This window comes from Conger conger, chromosome 5, assembly GCF_963514075.1.
Source record: "Conger conger chromosome 5, fConCon1.1, whole genome shotgun sequence".
In the NCBI taxonomy this organism is placed as follows: domain Eukaryota; kingdom Metazoa; phylum Chordata; class Actinopteri; order Anguilliformes; family Congridae; genus Conger; species Conger conger.
The window spans coordinates 57,241,159-57,266,324 of NC_083764.1; the positions used below are offsets into that span (position 1 = coordinate 57,241,159).

At 46.4% G+C, this 25,166-nt stretch overlaps 1 protein-coding gene across 1 annotated transcript in view; it reads right to left on the reverse strand.

Annotated features, from left to right (window-relative positions):
* b4galt2 (UDP-Gal:betaGlcNAc beta 1,4- galactosyltransferase, polypeptide 2) overlaps positions 1 to 25,166 on the reverse strand; it is a 102,632-nt gene that overhangs the window by 59,588 nt on the left and 17,878 nt on the right. The gene's annotated exons all lie outside the window — the stretch shown is intronic.

Sequence of the window (25,166 nt, forward strand, 5' to 3'; positions counted from 1 at the left end):
CTACATTTACAGTGATTCAGCTAGATAGGGTTAGATGACAGTTACAAATCAACAGGTGGCTTCCTGAGGCGATACTGCCATCTTGCAGCTGGAGGACTGAATTTCAGGTTAAACACTCTGTATACTGAGAACACAGGGCTATACAAAGGAGAAAACACCATCTATCACAAGTGTCTACTGGAGACAGGGTTGCTGTGATTCCCATGTGTATTAATCAATCCGACCCTTTTTATGTGTGTAAACCAGCCAACCTTTTAGGCCTTGGAGCTATTTTTTCCCTAATTATTTTCGTATTCCTTCTTATCTATATGGTACTGTATATCCAAGAACTTCACTAAATCATGCCCATATAGACACAGGCCTGCATGCTCATACAGTGGCAGAAACATTTTTTTAAAAACCCTCGAAATGAGACTCCCGCTTGATGAAAGAAGCGAACCAAAATGAAGAATGACTCTGAAAGTAGGAGTGAAATGGGATTGATTACCGTGCGTATCGAATGGACAGGCAGTCCACGTGTCCCTTTCCATTTAACTAGCTCAGGAGCAGTGAAATGTCAATATATTCACCCAGGACCGGCTGTCAGCACACCTGACTGTGACAGGAATAAGACGGGGGGGGTGGGGGGTGGTTTTGGGTTCTGAGCGGGAGGCCTGCCTTGCACCATCATTAGTGTGGATCTCCAAACTGCGATCAACCTTTAAAGACCGGGCATTACACACAGATTTTGTAGTCATTAGACATTATATGAGAGGATCTGAGGCTTCGCTAATGAGGGGTTAATTATGAATGGCTCTCCTCCACTCTGACTGTTAAGGCATGTACAGGGGCACCTCTGAGGAAAGACTTTCGAAGCGATTCTCCTGAGTAACACAGACTGCATAGCGGCAGCATCTTACAACGGGCAGGAACCAAGACCGGCCAATTTTTCGATTCATACCGAGGGTTATGGAGATCTATACACAGATTTATAATGAAAGATAAAGATAAGTGCTAAAAACCTGCAGTCAAAAATGTCATTAAAGTAAAAAGTCATTATGTGCAATACGCTTATATGATTTTTTATCAAATCTGTGCTTACAAGCTCATTTTATTATTATTCATGTATGAATCTAGCTTGGCTATCACTTGGTCCTGATTAAATTAGCATTGGGTCGTCAAACAGGAGTGCTAACCAGAGACTGAGAGACAGTTTATTTTATGAGCTGTTGTATCATTCATTACATTCCATTAAAATACATAATAGTTTTTTTTCACTGAGTAGTCAGGGAGCTACATTACCAATTATGGATGTTTCCTTTGCTGTTTAACAGTGTGCCAGTATACATTTCACCAATTTTATTTCTTAAAAACAATTAGAATGAGCTCTATTATCATATTACCAATTAAAATGTGTTCTTTGGTAATAATATCACCTTTAAAGTGTAGTCCTAAAAATCCCGGAGAGAACAATTCGTTTTTTGTGACAATGACCCCTTCAAAAGTACCAACTTGAACCATAAGATATTTGCAATATTTTGGAAAACAAGAGGTTATACGAGAGCGGCCAATTAAAACAGGCCCCGAAATAATCCACAACTTAAAAATAATATTTTTGAAAACATTTGTTTCTCAAAGACAAAAAAAAAGGATGGCAACAAGCTGTTTGGTACAACGTGTCGGAAAGGTCGCCGACGCATTCCTAATTTCCTCTTTTTAACATCGCTCTTTGGAGCTCCATTACCATCCGTCCAATTACACACGCCAATGAGAGCACTGCCATCCCCAGGGGACGGCTTCTGAGGAGCGCCGGAGCCAGAACAGACACATCAGACGGCCCGGGAAAAAGAAGGCATAACTACATTTGAGAAAGGCCTACTGACAGGAAGAACACGTACATAGGGATCTGGGCAGCTTCAGGGTAATTATGGGATCGGCGTCGGAAAGGCGTATGGGAGAGATTGTGCACCTCGCAGATGGGAGGAGCACAGTTCATTCTCTGTGCCAAACCGGAAAGCTTTAGAAGATTAAATGGTAAATGTCTGCATTTATATAGCGCCTTTATCCAAAGCGCTGTACAACCGATGCTTCTCATTCACCCATTCATACACGCACTCGCACTCCAACGGCGATTGGCTGCCATGCAGGATTACATGCGAGGGTGACGCGAATGTCTTCAGGACCCGTCAAAAAGATTTCTTGGAGGACTGAGACCGAGCAGCTCGAAGGCCGCCGTCCGGCTGATACGTGTAATGGCCGATACCGAAGCCGCGGACACGGAACAGAGAACGCAGCGGTGTTAAATTAGCAGAGGCCGGTTTGATGAGAGGCCCCAAGAGGTGGAAACTAGCCGTTTGAAAAACAGCGAAACAAAAAGGTCTGAGCAGAGATGAATGGCTAGACACAGGGTTCCCAGCAGGCTGTTGTGCTGGAGGCTTTGAGCGGATTAATATTAATTTTCTTATTCTTCACGCGAATAAAAGCACCTTTACTGTATGGAGATGAAAGTCGAGCAAGAACAGCCGGCTTTTGTTTTTCATGCGAAGGCATTTTTCACCTGTGGATGTGTGTGGGTGTTCCATTCCGTGATTTATTTGAAATCGCTCGCCCATCCCGGACGAATTCTATGGCAACACGCAAATTCGAAAGGGTTTCATCTTGCTGCTCTGCCTTTTGTCTTCAGCCTCCCAGCGCTGTCCGCCTCGGTGCGAACGTTTGCTTTAATTGGCCGGTTATCGGGAAACGGGGCGGGGAAGGAGGCCGTCAAACCCAGCAACCAGGTGCTAAGGGCACCCACAGGAGAGGGCAAGGGGGGGGGGGGGGCATCGGCACCCGCTGTCGCCTCATTAACAGCCCCCCCCCCCCCGCCCCCTTCGGTAACCGCCGCTCCAAAGGAGCCTTTTCATCCGCTACCGTTTCGTCCTCTCCTCTCCTAAAGGTTGCCTTTGAAGCCGCTCCCATCAAAAGCAGACCCGATCCAGACGCAAGTAATTAGCGGCACTAAAATGGAGGAGGGGAGGCGGGGAGGCGGGGGGAACACATATAAAGAGCCTTGGCGTCACTTAGTCTCTTCACCCGAACTCCTCTCTTGTTTATTTTGACTCCGAGGGCCGTCGGTGAGTGGCTTTTGGATGAGGGCACCACAAGGGCACTGGAAATAACTGACACCTCATCAGTTACCGCCCCCCCCCCCCCCCTGCATAACCTACGTGGAGAGGAGCGCCCGCACTGGCACCGCTGGAGGAGACATGGGGGTAAACATGTGGTGCAGGGTGGAACAGCTGGTGATCTGGGGGGGGGGCAGAGGAGCAGATGGAAGAGGGATACAGCACGAGGGGGGCGGGGGGGGGGGGGGGGAGAGTGCAGGAAGGACAGAGAAACAGGGGGAAGCTGTGATAAATGTGTTGTTTTGCCACGCCTGATTAGGCGTCTGAACTCGGAGAGGCGCGGAGGCGCGGGAGACCTTTTTCTAATCTCCCGCAGACAGGCTGTAACCCGGGTCGGGAGGGGAGGGGGGGGGGGCTGGCGATGGGCAGGCCGGCACCAGGAGGCAGCCTGCAGCATAGCGGCTAAGGTACATGACTGGGACCCCGGGAGGCACGATCAGCCCCGATGTAGCCACGATAAGATCCGCACAGCCGTCGGGCCCTTTTGGGGCAATACTCCAGCGGGAGGGATTGTCCCCTGCTTAGTCTAATCAACTGCAAGTCGCGTTGGATGAAAGCTTCAGCTAACAGTAATGTAATGGTAATGCAGGCGAGAGGGGCCGCCCTGTGCCCCCCCCGATTGGCTGGTAGCGCCCCGCGGCTGAGGACTGGCACACCTCACACGACGCCCTGCTCCGAGGCGCTCAGGCAGGCCACGGTCGTGTTAACACCGAGCCTCACGGGGAGGCCTCTGGGATCCGTAACTCTGGGAGCTGCCGCAGTCTGCTTTAATGCAGCGTCTCCTTCAGTCGGGAACCCTCCACAGAGCCGGTTCCCCTTCTCCCCCCCTCTCTCGAGGCGCACAGCGGCGCGCGGAGGAGATCAGGTGGTACAGAGCTCTACAGCGCTGCCATTTTAGGAGCATCTGCTCCAGAGAATTCGTGACTGCTAACTGGAAAAATGATTTAGGAGCACGTTCAACTGGGATGCATTAGTGCGCTCCTAGACCATTCTGATTTAGGAGCAGTTGCTCCTGAAAATTAATGTATGCTAACTGGGAAAATAATTTAGGAGCACTTTTAATTGGGATGCATTAGTGCGCTCCTAAACTTTTCTCATTTAGGAGCATTTGCTCCTGAAAAGTAATGTACGTGAACTAGAAAAATAATGTAGGTGCGCATCTACCAACTGGGACGCATTTGTTTGCGTCAAAATATTAGAACATAGAAGCAAATGTGCCCCTTGGGAAAAAAATTAAAATGTTAGTGTAGAGCCCTGTGGTAAAGGACAAGGAGAGGGTGGATGAGTTGGGGGGGGGGGGGGTGTCTAAAGACCATGCCCATATGACACCACACCTGAGTATATGCATGCAGCTGATATTTCAAGGCAGGGCCCCTTTTAGTGCACGCCCCCCCCCCCCCCCCATCCCCTGTCCCTGCAGAGAGCCTGTGTTTGGCAGTATGCTCGGCTCAATAAGACATCGTCTAATTCCACTCCACTCCCCGGGGACCCAAGGTGAAGTGGAGCGCAGGGTGTACAGCGCCCGCGATACGGGCTGCTGATAAAACGGCGGCCTTGCGCGGCGAGCGAGCCGACCGCAAAGCCCGCGCCGCCCGCCGCGGCTTCTCCCAGCATGCACTGCGACGCGCTCCCGCCCTCGCCAAGCTTAAAACGAGCATCTGCAAAACCAATCTGCAGACCTGACAAATCCCACGCCTTCCTCTCTCCTGGCTGGGCTCGTTTCACACTCATCTGCCCGAAGACAAAGGCGCCCGAGCGCTTCCCGCCAAAGTCCGCGAGCGCCGCGGCTGAGGCCGCCTTCTGTTTCCGCGCCGCCGTCTCGCTGCCGCGCGATCCCGTCCAGAGAACCACAGAAGAAGAAGAAGAAGAAGGATGAGAAAACCACCGCGTCCGTCTGGAGAGGTCTGTGGAAATCCCACGCGAAGGGACCGGATGCCATCCGCCGGCTCGAGGCCGAAGCCTGGCGGCTTCTCGTCACCGCGTGTGCCGGCAGCTCCGCGCGGCGGAGGTGGCGGTTTTCAAAGAGAGCCGCGGATCTGTCTCATCCGATACGAGGTCACGTGTCACATCCGCGGAGCGGTGTCCGTAATCCCCTAGACGGCGCCCGGAGAGACTCCCGGATGCCGGTGCGGGAAGGCGCCGCCGCGATTAGAAGCGAGTGCTGCGTGTCGTTCTCCCCGGCGCTGCGGGGCCCCGTTCTCAGCCGACGGCCACACGCTAACGACGCTGCTAAAGTCTTAGCATTAGCAACCTTTACTCTGTACTGGTACAAAGCAGTAGCTTTTATGATACGGGCTACAATCAAAACCTCCACTACAATCCGTCTCTGGCTTCACATAAAGGGGAAGCTAACATGTCAGAGGATCACTCTGACCATTAGAAGCACAGCGCTGAAGCAGCTGGAAACTAATCAGTATTCAAAAGCAGCATGACGGAAAATAAGGCGGCCATTGTATCGTTTTAATAAGCCTTTTGTGCACCCTTCTCCGGAAATCTTCCTAACAATGTGTTCCTGAATGGTTGATGTGTATTCCTTTTTTTTGTCCATTTTTAAGTGTTTCTTTCTTGTTCTTTTCAATAAAAAGCCAGCACAAGAAGTGCCAATTACTGACCCACAGCCAGCCCCTTTTCATTTGAGAGAATAAAGAACGTCGAAAGACCGCAGACCGTAAAATACAGACTACATGCAATTAGCGCCCTGGCTACATCTGTCTTCCCTCGCTGACGAGCGCAGAAGGTCTTCAGCCATAACAGCCATATATTGCATCACAATGTGGCGATGTGGAACAACGAAAGCTGTTCAGATGAACTTTTGCCACCAAGCCAACTCTTACACTTGCATTTTGACTTTGAGGCCAAGACTACGATAGGAACTAAACCGGTAGTAAAATACTATATAATAATATACGATATCACACATTCTGATATACTATACAGAAGATAGTACACAGATAAGATGCTTTGTATCAGTAGGGAACCACACTTGAAATGAGCAAATCATTCAAATGTGAACATTGGGGAAACGAGAAATAGGTCACATTTTCCCCATAGTTCTTTGAATGGCCTTAATATTATGCTCTCCTGTCACATACTCCTGTCCCCACAGAGAGTAAAAGAGCTTAAGCACTAGAAAAACCCTTGACTAACTGTCGCTTACAAAACCACTGACTGTTTTCCACACTGCAAATCACCCAGTAATCTACAGGAGAGCCAGCACCAATCAGAGAGCAGACAAATTTCTCACTGCTGTCAAATAGTCATCTGTAACGCTTGTTTGAGAAGCTAGGTACTTCCCAGGAAAGAGAAAAGAAACTGTGCCCTAACCACTCCAATGAAACATAAAACAATACAGGCACTCAACATAAAAGAAATATCTGATTTCAGAGAGCTAGCAAGCTGACTGACAGCTTTACAAAAGACAATGGCAAAACCCCTGTAGTTTTACAATGCATCAAATAACCTTGACTTCCTCCATCCCAGGAGCTCTGTTACTGTTCAGGCCGTATAAAATGAAAAAAAAAATCAATGGCCTTCCATAACAGGGAGATGAAGGTGATGAAGAACACTGGGAGCATATGCTTTCCCCTCTATTTAAAAGCGGTGAGGAAATGTGACTGGAAACCCCAGTGTGTTGTGAGGAGAGTAGCGGCTGGCGAACAGAATGATGAGCTCACCACAAAGGGAGGGGCTCTCAGGAGTGCTGAGAGCTTAAAGGCACGGCAGCCAGGTGACCTGCCGAACTGAGAGTCGATACGGACAGGCAAATCACAGCCAAGGAAGGCCCAAAGGTTCCGGGGTCTGTACTTACCCTCCAGACAGATTCGGCCTGTGTGAGACAGTGAGGATCCACACACTGAGCGAATGCAGCAAGTTGGCAGACATTTTATAAAGGAACAGTGAAGCTGTCTGAGTAGCTCTCTGCTACTCACTGATCAGGTTCAGACATCTTTACTACATATGCACAGCCTACGGACACACACACACACACACACACACTCATCTCGAAGGGACTGCAAGCTCTGAAGACCGCACGGACTCGTCGAGGCGCGTTTATCTCGAGAGAAAGACAATAGATGGCAAACATATGTATGACAAATGGGGCTGGCTGGGAGACAACGATCAACCAACGGGAAACTAAATTAGCATCTCAGCTTAAAGACTCTTGGTGAAGCCATTGACTCGGGAAAGAAGAGGCTGGAAACTGAGGCTTGCTGTGCAGTCATTAATGCCTGCATTGTTCGCACTCATCCCTTCAAGCAGCTGTTGCAAGATTGACATTTTCTCTAATGTAATAATAACCAGGAGAGCTCTCTCCCAGTCTAAGGCAGCCATCGCCATGAGACAGTCAATTACTGTGCAAAACAGTGTGATGAAAACAAGTGCTGAGAACTACAGCCTCATTTTTCTGCATATTCATGCATGCAAAACATCCCCTATAATGGCATTCTGCAGGGCATAAAGTGGTGTTTGATGAAAGAGTTTTCCTCACACCATGGCAGTGCCAACTGGCAGAATGAAGCCCCACCTCTTCAGACAGTATTCGGTTAATAACACATTCCAGACAAAATGTGGTTATGTCCTGGCTATAGGACCCAGCCTGAACTAGTGGCAAACACATTAACCAGCTTGGCCACCCAGAAGTCTCTTGGATCATGGGTAATGACAGCAAGAAAATAAAATGTAGCTATTACAATCTTAAGAGTATGAAAACACTAATGTACTATGTATTTTGAAGACAAGGACAGATAATAATAGAGCGCGTAGTTCTTTAAACCTTGAAGAAGTGCTGTAGCATTCCAGTAATACGCTAAATGGCTTATACAGCGTATATCAAACTTAAATCACCCTGGCAACAGGCACTGACTGAAAATAAATCAGGCAAAGCAGTGTAATTTAATTCTCAACCGCAGAAAGATAACGCTACGTGAGAGACGGATGTCATGATGATACTGCCAGAAGCGGGAGCCAATATGCCTTTTTTAAGAGGGTGATTACTCAATAAGCAGAGCCTGACCAAAACACAGGGAAGGGTTCCCAAAAATGGCCCAACTTGGTGAAGGTCTGATCAATAGAAAAAAATCTATAGTATAAATACAATTTTAATCCACACACATCATTGCTACGACAGCTAACTCGGAGGGGAAGAAACAACTGAATTAATAGAAAAATTCTATAGTTTCTCTAGAGAGCAGGTCTCTCTATCGTAGAAAACATGCACCAGGCTGTACAAGCATACTTCCAGCAGATCACGCACGTAGCTATCTCCTGACTAATGCTCAAAGCAAGGACAAGTCGGGGTTCGGCCCAGGGGAGTGCCAGCTAGGTAATAACCAGATGGAACATCTCCTAGCAGAGCTAGGTTGCTACATACATAGATGTTGTTGGGCCAGTAGGGAATGGTCTGTCCTTTGGACCTTTGAGAGAAGCCAATGCTCCACTACACGGCAGTATTGATGCCTTGTGGTTACTGAAGGTCCCATGGCACTTTTCATTTTCACTTTTCATATTTTCATACCCATGGCTTTTCATATTCATATGGGCTTCCACAGAATTCAGGTAAATGATGGGAAAAACTAGGAAAACTGCTAAGTGGTTACGCAGGGCAATTTTCTTTTACACATTTACACATAAAAACAAAAAGATGTGGAGTTGGGGTGGGGGGGGGGGGGGGGGGGGGTTCTAAATTTGCTGCATTTACACTTGATGTGACCCGCTACCCAAATAACTGCCAAGACGTTCTTTTTAATACAAATTTAAAACAGAGAAATAAAAATAAAAGTTTTTGAGCGGACTTCAAAGTAAATGTTGTGTGTTGCTGGATGATGGACAGTACAGAGCGGACCACTTCAAATGCGTTGAAAGGATACAACAGTATAAGTGTTGGGTTTATTGAATCTTTAAAAAGGATATGTATTCTACAAAATAAGGGTACAGGCAAAATATTAAATGAATATGTTTTATTTCAGGAACAACAAAGGAAAAAGTCAAGAAACGTTTATTAAGAACACGAACACGTCGTGCTCATGTTTTCTTGCCGAGTTTTGTCACACCTTTCAATCTAGACGTTCTCGCTGACGTTGGTGGAGAATTAGATGCAGTCGGGCTGGAACCGGCAGGACTGCTGTTACATGGCCACTCACTCACAGTCAATGTCAAGTGTTTATATCTTACATGATTTCAGTGCTGTTTCAGCATGTTAGCTCAGCGTCACAAAGCTTACAGTTGACTTCATGTTTTCTGAAATTTGCTCAAAGTAAGACAAAATGGCACTTTTTCTCTTGTGCCAGCAATGCAAATAAGCACACATTACAACAAGAGTTATGCAGAAGAACATATCTGAACACGCGACGCATCAGACCTCTAAGTGGATAGGCCACAGCAGACATAATAAGTAAAAAGAAATAGGCCTAATAAATACCTAATAAAGTGCTCACTGAGAGAATATCCCATGTCCATATCACAACCAGATATAAATGTGCTCGATTGATCTAGGACTGGTACAACTGAGCCAAATAAGAGGAGCAGAAGGTGGGGTTTGCCATTTTTGAGAGTATTTCATAGGTCCAATACACCACACAAGCTCAGTGAAGTGTAGATTTGAATCAAAAACAATAAAGCATTTTTGCTCACATTCACCAATTATATGCTTAGAAGTCAAGTCCCTAATTTTAGCCAACTACAAAATCTGTATAACTGAATAGATAAATGCCTCCTGACTTCGGCTGATGAGGTGTTCAAGTGCAAAATGGCTGACGTGCATTACGCAGGTGGGTGAGTGGATTTGGACTGAAATGAATAACCTGTCCCACTCCCCCACCCGCCCCCCCCACCCCCACTGTAAGGCCGCTGGGATCATAAAGAGGAAGGGCGCTACTTAAATGCCACCAGTTAATGTACATATTATTCTCAAACTAACATCGAGAACATAAATTTGCATGGAAATGGCTCGCCATTACAAAAAGTGCTATTGTAGCAGTAGTCATTAACTTTTTGCCGGTCCCGTTGTGCCCGAGACTAAATCAGCAGGAGGAGGGCTTTGGTCGGGCCGCTTAGACAGCACTTTCAGAACCGCTCTCCCGGTCCTGCGTGTGAGTAATGGACTCAAACCATTCCCCTGCCAGGGGAACCAAAGGCATCTTCCCAGGGTAAGTCATTATCCTGCAAGGGCCAGCGAAGGGAAACGAAGGAGGCGCGGCGTCCCTAAAAACATGGCGACCCTGAGATATCAATTAAACTACACGCACTCCCGCTGACAACAAGGGGGTTCGGGGCTCGGAGGAAACCTGAAGCCCTGAACACAGGTGCGCCAGGTAGAATATCGGCTGGCTTTTCGACAAAGACCCGTTAAGAGCAGATGCGATCAAAGAGCGGGATTGCGTGACGCGACGTTCCTCTGAGCTGTCGCATGCCTATACGCAAGCGTAGGAAACGTGTAGGCCGCACTTTCAACATTCACTGCCCAAAAATGCTCGAAAAACAACCTGGAACAATAAACTAAATAACATCTTCTGTGCTAATACACAGATATACAAACGGAAGTAGCAAGGAGCTGGGTTAGCCTAATATATAGCTTTGTATTCTGTAAAAAAAAAACCTTTTGTAAAATACACCAATTTCAGTTTTATGTTTACCACCTCTCTGCAATTACACCTAGGGTGCGAGGTGTTGATGAAATTTAAGCTAAAGCAATGCATGGCTGTTGGACCGTGAAGATGAGCCCAGGGAAGCCGCTCTAATGCTACACTAATATGAGAATATTCACTCTGGCTCCAGTTGCAGTAGTGAACGCAGTAAAGGACATGTCATCCCAGGGCTAGCGCAATCTTTTCTTATAGGGAAAAAATTATCGCTTTTCAGCAGTGGGGTCACATTCCCTGTTGTTTGCTATAGATGTAGAGAGGGCTTCAGATGGAGCTGGTTGGATGGCTACTCATGCACAATAATGGTTATATGAACAGTCCAGGTTAGATTAGCGGTAGCTCGGAGACTGTAGCCACCCTTTCACTGACAGGCGTTACTGAGGCCTAATTAATACCACAGGCCTATTAGCACACTGCTGCTGTACATTAGTTCAGGCATAATCTATAGAACTCAAAACCTCAAGCCAGACAACTACATGATGCGTGGAGAGTACTGCAAGCCAATTCAAGCTATTGCACAGTAGGGGTAAGCACAGGTGAACCAGTGGTTGTTTCCCTGAAAGGAAATAAATTCCCTGTGTTGTAAATACAGTGCAATCAAACCATGAAAGGTTCATCCAGTGACAGGCAATTTTAAGGGCTGGCCAAAACAAAATATGTTGCGAATGCATTCGTTGCAGAGCCTGCCAGAAAATAAAAGAATATATGTAAACTCATATGTAAACAAAAAATGACATTAGCAGTTCATAATGGATTCTCTACACGGACATGTACACACAGATACTGTATATAGGCCTTTTGAAGTACTGTACTTGTAAATTTAAGTCCACTGCTGAGGAAAAGCAGAAACAGACTGGCATCTAATGGATGAAAGATTTAGCAGAAAGAAGAATCAGTTTTTTAAGCTTGGTCGTTAACTATACGTTTTCATAGGTGCTCTCTGGCATCTGCCCAGAGCACATTCATAAGAGGCAACAAGCCGGGTTTACAGCACAGAACCTGGGAAGTAAAAGATACTCGAGAGGAAAGAGAAGAATAAAATCTAGGTCCGTTCTCTCGTCCTCTCTTACGCTGGCGTCCGTAAATAGCCCCGGGATAGTTGCCGCCCCTATAAATGGACCCTTTTTGCATTTATCTGCGATAAAACCCCCCGGCAACAGGACTCCTCGTCTCCTCCATTGGCCATGTGGCAGATTGGATTTCCAAAGCGGCCGGAGAGGAGAGGAGGTAATAAAAGGGACAGCTGAGACAGAGATGGAGAGAACGAGAGAAAGAGAGAGAGAGCTGCTTTTGTTTCAGGCTGTGGGCTGCCATCACCCCAGTCAAACACGCTCTTTCACTGGCAGCCATGGAGCCCGGCTCCTTGGAGAAACTATGCCAGGCCAGACCAAAGTGGAAGGGGGGGGGGGGGGGGGGTAGGCTGAGGGGGTGGGCGAGACAAGTTAGCTCCACAGGTAAATGTGGAACAGCCCCAGGGGGGGAGTCTGCCGTCTGCTGTGACAGCCAATTTGCTGTATACCCAGAGCCGTCTGCAATGCACAACTTTATATGCCGCCTTAAAATGTGCCACAGTGACGGCCGCATGTCTACATGCATTCCTGTTTTTCACATGCCATCTTCGTTTATGTATGGTTTATATGCACTGTAATGCAAAGCTGATACTATTAAAATGGCTGACAAGAATTTAATTCAGGCGCAAACTAGAATTAGATAAATTATAAGGGCATGCGTGTATGTGTGTTATGATATACAGAATGTAAGTATAAATAGATAAACATGAATAGGCACAAGAGAATACATTAACTCGGTGCACAAAGCTATAATATGTAAGGTGTTAATTGTCCTGACACCAGATTATTATTACTATAATGCTACATTACTGTACTGTATAACCGTATAATTACTATATTACCATGATAGGTCATGCAAAAATATACACAAATGATCCTACAATCCACGAATACGGAACTGAATTGCTGCAATAAATGAGAGAAATCAGTCCCTTTTTGTACACAATACAATGTCTCTAGTGTCAACCAATATAGCGCTTATGATGTAATGTCGAGCACTACCGGACCTTAACAACATGCAGCTTCTCATTTCTGTCTGTTTGTGGCTCCCCTTTGGGTCAGCTGTGGTCTGTCTGTGTGCAATGTGGCTTCTCCAGAGCTGCCAAAGGAACTTCCACTGGTCAACCACTGGTCTTGTACTGGTCACCCATTTACACCACTTTTGTGGTTATATGGACCTGGGACTGGAATAATATGAGAATAATGCCAGTATGCCAAAATAATAAAAGACCAAAAATATTTCATAGTGTTGCATAGTGTCCTACTTGCATACAGTGTAAATGTGTCACATTTTCAAAAATGAAAAATGAACATAGCAAAGATATATTCAAGGCTTTTTTTTTTCCCCACGAAATGAAATTCCTACAGGTGCTTAAAACAAGCTGTTCGGAAACGGGACATTTCACAAAATAAAACGTTACTTGTGAAAGCATACAAATGCGCACCTGTTTCAGACAAATGGCTTCGCGCAAAGCCAGAAAAAGCAACCACACTGAGGCCAACGACTTGAAAACACGGTAATGACTGCCGCCGGTAAGCATGCGGGACTAGGAGAAAGTAAAGGGCGGTGTTTCGATCGCTATGGAGTCCCAAGCCCACACGTCCTTCCCTCCTGTTTCACATTAGCACTATGAAAAGCGCATATTCGGTCCAATTCTGCACAGCGGCAAAGTCAAGTGTAACGGAGAGAATTTGTTTGGCAAGCGGGAGAGGCAGACCGGCTAGACCTCCGCTCGACGCAGAACCTGAAACCGCAGGGCTGGAAAAGGAGGGAGGCGAAGACCGGGAGACAGTCGCTTGCACTCAGCCAATATTTTCGGCAAGCCTCACTAACTAAACCACTTCAGCCTGGACACCTCAGGGGTGTTAAACAATGCGGGTTTTTTTGGGCTTGGTTTCTCTCCCTCCCGCGTCCCCTGGCTGGGTGCAGACCGGTGTGAAATTGCGCCGTTTCTTTCCAGTGCATCAGGAGCACCTCTCCCTGCCGCCGCACCCCCCTCTCCCCCCCCCCGCTCAAACCCCTAAGAAGAAGGGGGACCCCAAAGGGACAGGCCTACGGGCCTTCCCTCAGTTAGATAGAAGATGGGAGCGTTGCCGCGGTTACGAGTCGCCGTTTGTCTTCTTTGGGCGATTAGCCCTCGCGCAATCGCGCCCCGCGATCGGGACCGCCACCTTGAGGGATCGACGCTGTCGGCCGGGGAATTGCTTCACTCCCCGGGGAGCGGGGAGCGTGTCATTCGCCCGGTCACCGTGGGGTTGACGACACGGTTCTGACCTTTAGAACACCGGTGACTGATTAAGACGGTGCGGTTGAAGAATCTCTGATAACTGATAATCATATCAAAATATCAATCTGATAATCTTGAAATGTTGTCTTTGTGAAAAAAACTATGGCGGCAATAAAAAATAGTAGAACCACTTTAAGTAAAATCCTCTGCTCGGCTCCAGAACAACTCCATTAATCCCAGAACAGTCCACTCGAAACCTGAGAGATACTTCAGACAACCCACTCCTTCATTAACATACCACACTGTACGCCTGACTTACCACGGTATGCGTGTCCTTCAGTGTACTCAATGGCAGCAGATTTCACATTTTCTTTTAGATTCTCAACACCACAACTCAAGGTTAAATGGGAATAGTTCATTGTTTAATGAGGTGGGCCTTAACAGTCTATAGTACTCTCACATACAAGATTATTCAAAGTTTGAAAGACCCGTTTTGCTGAAGGCTGCATTAAAAATCTTCCAGCTCAGTCTGCTAAAACCAATGAGGTGATACCGGCTGGCTCAGACAGAAGCCGGTAATGTAAACTCACGTTCCGAACACCGAAAAGTGCAACTTTCACAACGAATAAATGAGAAATTACTTCCAGGTCAGCTTTGGCTTTTGTGTGTGTAAAGTCTAATTCCTTCCCTTTTCATAAAAACGTGGTATGAGTCACATACACGATCGATTTCAGCATACAGTGACATGGTAATGGTGCTCCCCTGTGACGATGGGGAAGCTGTTGCTAACGAGAGACTACGAATTGGGCAGGCTTACACGGCTCAGCCGGAAGTGTTGTGTAAAATTGTTCATGCATGTGCACACATCGTTTTAGATGGTATGAGTTTTTAATGAACGTTAAGATTGACCAGATAAAGAATTAATAGAGATTTAACAGAGTGCAAAACTGTAGTAGTTGCGCTTCAGGAGCTGTTCGGCGATGACATAGGTGTTTGGAACATCGTGAGCTAACATGGTCATCCGAACACAGGGAACCTGCGTAGTTATTTGTTGTTTTCACTATAATGATTGGTCCAGTTCACATGAATCAAAGTGTTTTAGTGTCTGGGATTGCCAATAAGCATCCATAATCATAAACCGCATTCCTCAAGAGAAAAACTACCATTGTACGGACATTAACCTCTGGTGGAAGCGGCCGCTTCCCCGTGTTCTGTTCGGAACACAGTGAGGTCAACGTTAGATTTTTCACAAGCTCTCGGGCACCTAAAATCCACCTTTAATTGGACTGAATAGCGCAGCACCGATCTCCGCTCAGCCAGACCTTTCCTCAAGAGCGAGGCTTTCAGCGGGCCAAAAGGTGCAAATTGTTGGACTTTTTCACATTTTCGGACTCAAAATCAGAATCCCTTCAACTGGTTTCATTCTGCTTTGACGTTTAAAAAGTGTCTAAAGAAAAAGATTAGAACACTCCAAACACTTCCAAAAACATCTGCCGCCTGTCTTGTACAAGCCGTTTCAACGGCTAACAATAGGACTATGGTGATTGATACAAGTGCTTTCCAGAAACAGGAATGGGGTTATGGAACCACAATAGATTCTTTCTCTCCTGAGCTTACAGTGTGTTCCACATTCCCTCTAGAGCTCTGTTTCTCCAGTAATTATGCCCTGACTGTAAGGCACCGTTCTTCTGTGGTAGGGGCACTCCATAATTAATACTTAGCCAGGCATCATTTGGCAGGGCTTGAAACTCACAATACTTCCATTTCTCTTCCCCCTCTCTCCAAAGTCATGCGTGTCCTTGTTCTTTCTCATTCAGCGCGACCGACGGGAAAAGGAAAAAAAAAAACCCTGACAAACGCACCCCTCGGAGGGTTCTGTTAGCGTGCCGGCCAATACCGAGGTCTGGTCCAAGTGGCTCCGCGGTCCAGTTGCAAGGGCTTAGCCGCGGGCTGTGCTGGACCGCACACGCGTGTGCCCTACGCCACGCCAGCTGGACCGCACACGCGTGTGCCCTACGCCACGCCAGTTGGAGGCACGGGCGCGCACGCGGCGTGATCTGGCGCACGGGCGGGCCGCAGGCCACACACCGGGCCGCGGGCGCAGTCAGCGCCGATGGGCAGAGGTCCGAACGAGGGCGAGGAGCAGGACTCCGTGCTGAGGTCAGGGAGGGCGCCACCTGCTTTAATGATAGACCGTCTCAGCAGTTCAGGGCTCAAACCTCTGCTTTGATAGGACACACACTGTAAAAAAACTAAAAAATAAGTCAATCTCAAGAAATATTTTAGTCTTATACTGTATTTAGACTTTAGTCTTATATTGTATTTCTCTTATGTTTTGCTAAATTAGACAGAAACACTGCCAGTGAGATTAAACAGTTTGACCTATTTCAAGATTTTCCAAAGGGGTAAGCAAAGTTCTCTTCTAGTTATCACTTCTAGAACTTGAAACTGTACTTCCCTCTAGGGTTTTCAGCACATTTCTATTTGAGAGAAAACATTAAGATTGTAAGTCTAATTACAAGACTAAATCACTTTTTGCAGTGCAAAAAATGTAATACCTTTATTTTTGAAAATCTATATATGATCTATATACATTCTAGGTATAAAGGAGTATGTCACTTTCATCCCAGGAGGAGAACGTTTATAGCTTTTGTTGGCTTCTGTTATTTTGCAAAATGGAGGCCATTTTCTCTCCTGTTTGAAACGAGCATAATAGCACTGCACTGAAGCACTATCAACAAAGAGCAACCAGTTAGACTTTCAGTCTTTGTGCTTTGTCCAGAAAACATCTGCAAATAAAGAAAGGTGTAAAAAAAGGCTTTGATTACAGTTACCAAGGAGGCCAAGTTTTATCATAGTACAGCCCATTTTGCCATGACAAGTTGAAGGGCCCAACAATTGTAACATAGGTGCAAGCTGCTTCCGTGATTGGTCTCAGTACCTGAAGAGACTCAGTGATATGTTTAAATTCATCCTCTATGTAAACATCTCCCCTTAATCTACTAATACAAGCTGCTTCACAGAAGGTAATGAATGAGTCGGTGACAGAAATGAACCTCATTTCAGTCAGTAAACAACATAAATGAAAAATTCTTTTTTCTGGTGGACTAGCCCGTTAATTACTTAATTAAATACACTATTAGGCTTGATTACTGCGGTTGACCACACGGCTAGATGCTCCCAGCAGTATGATGAAACATCAGGACAGCCAGGGGCACTGTGGGACACGAAAAAGGCAGGGCTGCCCACCTCACGCGAGAGCTGGTTTTCGTCCGTAACCGACGGAGAGGGCGCAGCCCTGCCGCGGTCGGGCCGCAGTCCCGTTCGTTTACGGCGCGTAAACAAAGCTGTCCCGGCCCTCTCAGGACCCCGACACGGGCGCGGACGATGCCGCAGTCCCGTTCGTTTACGGCGCATGGACAAAGCCGCCCCGGCCCTCTCAGGCCCCCGACGCGGTCACGTTCGTTTACGGCGCGTACACAAAGCCGTCCCGGCCCTCTCAGGCCCCCGACGCGGGCGCGGTCGATGCCGCAGCCGCCGGGGTACGCAGAAGTGACCCACTTACTCGGTAATTGCCTGGCGGATCTTCCCCCGGCTGCCTCGGTCCGCAGGTGAACTGACAGGTGGGCCGTCTCTAAGCGTTCCCGCGGGAATTAGGGTGGGGGATTTAGCTATCGAGCGCCGCAACACCGTAATCTCCCGCGTGTAAACTTTACGCTGCGTGCAGCGTGTCCCAGCCTCTCTAATGCACTCCATCAACTCGTCCCGGGCTTAAGAACTGCATTGAAAGTGGATTTCAAACGCCGAGAGGCAGAGAGGACAGGAGGGGAAGAAAGAGGCAGAAAGATTAAAATGCTATACATGCCACACATAGTGCGGTGTCTAAGTATGGCAGATCAATGTACGGTTAACATGCTGTACGCTAATCTCAATGCAGTGGTGCACATACATAAATATACATTATTTACGATAGCAGAACATTTCATTGTGCTTTCATCTTCACATTTTCCGTAACGAAGCCCTTTGTGTGACATTTACAACTCGACTCGACAGTGAGAGGGCATAAAAATAGACTGCTGAAGAAAAAGAAGAATTCAAAAAAGGAAAAAGAGCAGAGAGAATGTAGAGAGGAGGAAACAAAATTCAAAGCCACCGCAGTCCCACTTCATTAACTTTGCCCACCCACCAACTCTGTGAGATGTGAAACAAAGCACCGCACGGGTAGTCGAGATTGCTGCAATGATGAGTGCAGAAGCTAGCTTCTACAGTCTCATATAGAAACACCTGGGCCTTGAGTGACGGCCAGAAAAATAGCAAAGCTATGACCACAGCCATCGTAAAGCAGCACCGCTCTGCTAATAACAAAGCTTTGACCAGTGCCGTTATAAAGCAGCACCACTATGCTAACAGCAAAACTATGACCAGTCCTCTTATGAAGCAGCACCGCTATGCTAACAACCAAGCTTTGACCAGTGCCATTACAAAAAAGACGAGGGAGCTGCTGTGTGGTTGTGTGTGTGTGTTCCAGTCTGTTGATTGGCTACAAGGACTGATACCAACCCGGGACTAAGCCAGAGCTATCTGTCACTGGCCTGCAGTGTGATACATGCCCGGCAGTAGCGTAACTCGAGGAGTTACGGCTTAATCTGGTCGCTCACCAGCGATCCCCGGCTGGCCAGCCCAACACCCACTGAGTAGGAAGGGTCTTCCTCAGACTCAGGTCTGTGCGAGCGCAACCCGCACTGGAGTGTGGTGTGAAAAGCAGCAGTGGCTTCACATCACACTGCAGAAAGATAAATCGATTGCGCTCTCCCAAAACACACGGCAGAGTGCACAGCACTGAGAACGTGGCTTGTGCAATACAACGATACATTTGGAGAGGCAGGGGGCATTAAAAAAACATGCGCAGCTGAATTAAACAACCGCCACTGGTTTGAAAGTGTGAGGCAATTTCACGGGTTGGGCACTGTCTAGCGCTTACTTCAGAAATCGTGTTCTTATCAGAAGACTGCTTTCTCTTTGTTTCTCCCAATTCCAGAGTTGGAAGATCTGAAACCACTGTTTCCATGAGCATCACTTATCTCAAATCAGACAGCACGCAAGGTCAGGGACACGAAAGGACCGATCCCCGGTGTAGCCACAATAAGACCAGCACAGCTGTTGGGTCCTTCAGCAAGGCCCTTAACCCCCTCATTACTCCAGGGGGATAGACTAATCAACTGTAAGTCGCTTTGGATAAACGCGTCAGCTAAATAACATGTAATGCAATGTAACGTAATGCAGTCTGAGCCTGTCTGATCGCATGCTGAGTGGCTACTGAAGGATGGGAACTTTGCTGGAAGGCGTCCACAGTGGAATTAGGCAGATGGTGGATGTTCCTTCACAGTATATCATACTACCATGGAGACCGCCAAAGCGCCGGATGGATGCGAGTCAAGATTTCACAGGGCCAGATCAGACACTCCAGCAAAGATCAACGCGCACTAATAAAGACATTACGATAAAATAAGAGAAATATGTTCCGAGGGGGGTTCGCCCCATTTCAACTATTTAAACTTAAATTAAATTAAACGAGTCCGCTCGAAAAAAGGGAGGCAGTAAAACTTGCGACGGAACCGAAACGCCACGCCATCTGTTAGCCCCGGGCTGAGTTACAGCAGCCCGTCCAAGACGCTTTTGTCCCCAATCTGGCAACCTAACAAGTGGCAGTGAAAGAACTCTGGCTGCTCAAACATTTCTGTGGGGCACAAATCTAACCCTGTACATGAAGGGGTGGGAAGGGGGGTGCCAGAGCTGTGAAGATGGGACTCTCGGATAGTACCCACTCCTGTTTCTGCTTCCCAGTTTCCCAAACTTAGAAATCCATCCCCCAGTGATCCATGTGATCCAGCCTTTCGGAAGTATGAGAACAACTGCTTGACAAATTTAGTCTAATCCTTGTTTAACAAACTTAATAAGCCATGCAAAACTGATTTCTTGGAAAAACAGGATGCAGTTCCAGCGACAGATTAACTGAATCCCGCAAATAGCGTTGGTTATAAAAACTGCAGCTGTGCTTTCGGCAAGTCAATAAGGGAATGAAATCGACATCAGGATTATTGCCCAGTCTCCGATGATAACTTGGGTTATTACATTTCTCCAGGAAAAGACCAAATTTACAACATATGAAATAAGCAAAGCAGAATGACTAGGCATCAGATAAAGACTTATGAGCTATGACACTTCTGGGTAGCATACTGTAAACAGGACAGAAATGGATAGGCTAATGGCCATGTCACAGCTTCACAAATCTCCTCCCAAACACATCACAGAGGATACAGTAGCTGGCATCTTGTGAATGGACAGCGCGTTTCTACCATGATTCAGAGGTGTGGAAAGGTCAAAGGTCACTCATGGTGCTTGCTGGTGATGTCGTTCCTGTAAATGGAGTAACACCCCTCGATAGGTAGTGACAGTCCCTCCGATGAACAAGTAATGCTATAATTTCCTGTGATGGCTACGGTTCGATGGGCTACACTTAAAGAGACAAGCAAGGCTTTAATGGTAATCCCATGGCTACTGTTTAAATGGATTTCCTAAGCTTGAAGTGACAAAAGGCTATTCATCATGTTGCGCCATGCAGATGACCTTTATGTATTCTTCTGTATCCTCCTAGAGAAGCAGGTATGAAAAAGGCATCCATAATATTTGTAATTATGTGCCTGACACACCATGTGACACAGTCCAATGTGGTGTTAAATAAAACAGATAACGTGACAGTTTTTTTTTAACCAATCAGAGCACACTAATTGTTCCCGTACCCATAACAACTCAGATTAATCGCAGGCCCTACTGTACACCACATCCACAGAATAGGCCCAGGTATTTCTTAAAATCTCATTTATATCCTAATAAAAAGGTGCCGTACAGCACTGCTGATCTGTTAGGGATGCCAGGCAGAGGACGTCCCCTTTTTGCAAGCGATGGCTTTGCACCCAGCACGGCACAACCAATCAGACAAAAGCCTTGAAACGCGGCGTAGGCGCGGAGATTTGCTTTCGCTGCGGCCGCCTCTGCCGGTCCCCGAAGCCGCCGTTTCACATTCCGAACACAGCGCGCTATTTTAATGCCCAACCTTCACCGCCTTCATTACTGTGTACCAAAAGTCCGGATGATTTATGAGCTCGCCAGTAACTGGTGGATGTCTTTCACTATACACTCTAAATCTAATTACCTAAAGCTGTTCAGCTGTGGCTGAAATTAACTAGCCCTGGCAATCTTATAGGGGGAGCCTACCCCAGAAACTTTCGCGCATTACTGTAATTTTGAAGTGGAAAGGGCAATGTGGAAAGGTAACGGCTCCCAAGCAATTTTCTCTTCATCCAGACAATGACACCGCTCAGTAAACAGTGATCCGGAGAAGCACTTCCAACTGCCGTGGGCACCTAAGAAACTCTACTTTATTTTGGCAACAGGGAGAAGAGGGTGAAGGCTAGTTCAAGTACGCTCAAAAATGTTAAATATATATTTTTCAACAGCTCTGCTCAGTTCCATATTATTCAGCCCTCTCATATTCTATGAAGAGCAGTAACACAATACTGACTCCCCTTTTATAAATTTTTATGTTTAACAATGAATTCGTAATAAGCGGCATCTGAACACAACAGATGTGGTCATTAAAAGTTCATACACTAGGCACCTATAAAATAATGATACAACAAAAGATAATATTTTAATAACACTGAATTTTATTTACTTTTGGCTCGATACGAACTGTTGAATGAATAATGGTTGTCCTTCAAAACTCTGACCGGCATCTTATTAATTCTGATTAAATTAATTCTGCACGTGTCAACAGCATGCCTCTTGTACATTTTGCCACCCATAATAGAAGCGACATTTAAATTGTCAAAGCCATCTGCCAAACATATGAACAACTGATGTCGCTGATAGATTTTGATAAGAAATAAGCAAGGTCATATTCAAAATGTCAACAGCAACTGCCAGTGATTATCTGTTTTGTACATCATCAGCTTATCATAGATTAACACAGACCTGTGGCCCCGCACTGCCAAAGCCACATTAATGTGCACCATCGATTATGGCAGCTAGTATCACTGCTCCATACTTTACCTTTCTTACATTTCTTACAAAATCAAACAGATTTTTTCTCAAGTTCTGTAAGGAGCAATATTAAATTGGGTTTTTAACCAAGAATTTTCCAAACCTGAATCTGTGTTATTTTGTTAACTGTCTCTTGAGTAAGGGCTCCACAGTTACTGCAAGAAGAGAGCTTTTCCCACATTAAGCGACTGAGCCTCAGTGAGAAGAGATGTACTGGAGGGAGGGACTGAACTCTTTAAAGATTCATTAATTCAATCAAAAAGGAACAACCGCTTATGACCTCAGACAAGAAAGATTTGTGACTCAAATGGCGGTGAATCCATTTCACTTTTTTCATGGTAGGGGGAAACCAAACGACTACGGAAGCTCATGAACATGCGGGCCTGAATTACACCTTAATTTCAGAAGGTGAAAGGTGAAAACTCCACAGCCCTGAAATGCGCTCATCAACCGCTGTTTGGGGGATGGGGGTGGGGGGGGGGGGGCATACCTGTCAATTGCTGCCCTTATGAATCACCCTTAATCAGGCACTACCTTTCAACCTTGGAGATTACAGGTCATGCATTCTCTGCAGAGGCTGATTGAAATGGCTGTGTTGTACTGACGGCACTAATGACATTTTTTACCTCTGCAGAAGGTGGTATTGTTAGATATCGCCCCTGGCTACTCGCCACCCTTCCTCTTCCCCTGCTGTGGGACCCACACGGCCACAAAGAACGGCGTCCATCTTCTCCATCTCTGCCTCCCTGAGCATGAGGGTTTCTATCATGGTGTCGCTCGTTATCACACTAAGGACATCCTGTGGCTTTTATGGCAGCCAGGCCAGGAGACATTTTGGGAGCCAAGCTGCTTCATATCATTAGACACCATCGGGGAGGAATGAGGGGCTCACACAACAAAGTTTGCCTGCGAAAATAGCTGCAGTTTTCACAACAGAATTTGTACAGAACTTTCTGGAAGATTTTGGCCGATCAATGGTAGGGTTGTCTAAATAGCCCATGGACACTGAAGATGAATAGATGGATACGGAACAGTACCCTTTATAACTGCCATTTTGAAATATTATAATATATAATATATAATCTATAGAGAAGTAAGATCACACAAGTAACACTATATCATAATAACCAAAGCTGTGCCTTAAAGGGACCATTTCTCAGTTCCTTAATATCACAAGTACTCTTTCTTTTTAATATACTATGATTTCCTTTAATTCTTCAGTAGCAGTTTGCCATTAAAATCCGAAAGTGTTGTTTTTGAGAAACACAGGGGTGTGAACATAGCCTGGAAGACAGTGTGAGGTCTGTTGACAAACCATGATGCCCCTGAGAAAAAAAAAACTCTCCACTGTCACCAAAGTAACAAGGACAAAGTGTGCACACTCCCACAAGGTGTCCCATACTTTATTACATCAGGCTGCTGCGGTCCTCCTGTACGTTGCTGCCGGATGTTTCCGTGAGACGTACAGCTTGCTTTTAATGATGTCGACATTAAAATCAAGCTGCTTGAGAGCGGGGTGACCTACATGATTCAGTAGGACTTGCACAGGCGCAAGAGTCAAGTATTGGGTCAGAGCCCTTGACCACGGGCCGGGGCTACTAAGGCCGCGGCGTTGTGAAATCGAGCAGAGACCATCAGACAGAAATAACTCCTGGTCAGGTGATCCTCACGCAGACGGGGAAAACTCACAGCTGCAACAGAAGGGGGCGGTATGGAACACCACCTTTTCTTTAGCGTTTGTTTTTAAACCCGGGGAAAAGCACCCATTAGTATTTTAAGTTCCTGTCTCCCGGAGGGTTGCCTCAGAATAAGCAGGCACTGTACAGTAGCAGAGGGGAGCGGGACATCCCTACGGGCACAAAACAACGGGGAACTGACTGCAACTGCTTCTCTCCAGAACGACTCATCCGTGCCACACGCATCTCTGCATGGGCTTCCTATAAGCCGTGCCCACTCGACTACACTGCCAAACTCGGCGGATTATAGCTGCCTCGCGTTGTAAATGGTCAGTGTTGAGGTCTCTTTACAGTTACAACAAAGCGGCAAGCAGTAATGTGTTCATTTGAGGCAATCACAAAAAATCTCTTGAAACTGTTATGGCCTACTAATACGCAAGTGTAAATAACGAGGTGAAACAAAGACTATTAAAATCAATAATTTCGTCACCACAGCATGCGCACTAAATACGAATGGCGTTATTGATTCTGTGACAACGCAGGCCAAAACACATTCCAACCCTGCTGAACCTGTTGAACCAGCAGAGAGCTTAAAATTACATCGAAATTACGTGCGCATTAAGGTAAAACACCGATAATGGCTGTAGCTGTAAAGACATTTTCAGTCCTCCAGTTCCATGAGACAAAATACAGCAAGCTGAACCGTGCTGCTCGGTGTCTTATGGGAGCAGTTCAAAGTTAAAGCGCAGCTTTCAGGAGTTATAAGCGGGAATCAGTACATCGCTGACCATAAGGTCAAAGGTATTGATTCCCAGGTTAAACACTGCTAGTACAAACCAAAGACACCGTAAGTCAATTGCTCTTGAAAGCAAATCAGATATATTGAGCGGGTAGAATTTGTATTTTTCCCCTGGACAAACTTATTTCAGAGAAATAAAATTTTACCAAATCATTTTAAGATTCGGTTGAATGCTGAGCCACCTTCTCAGCAATTAACACCATATATTTTCATCACATTCATGTAAAGGTTAATCAATAGAACAGGGACTAACTAACAAACAATTAAAGCTTGAAGCTCTCTTCTGTAACTGTGAAATATCACTGTCCATATCATTTGTAGACTGTCACACACAGGGGCACGACAATCTAACCGGTTGTCCATAACCATTACTGTAGGTCCCATCCCATAGCTGCTATTGTACATCCTGGCATTACCGCAGGTGAGCAGGTGCATTCTGGGACACGTTCTCAGTCATACAACTGCTTCACTCCTCCTCTGCATATGAGTTGCCATGGCTACCGT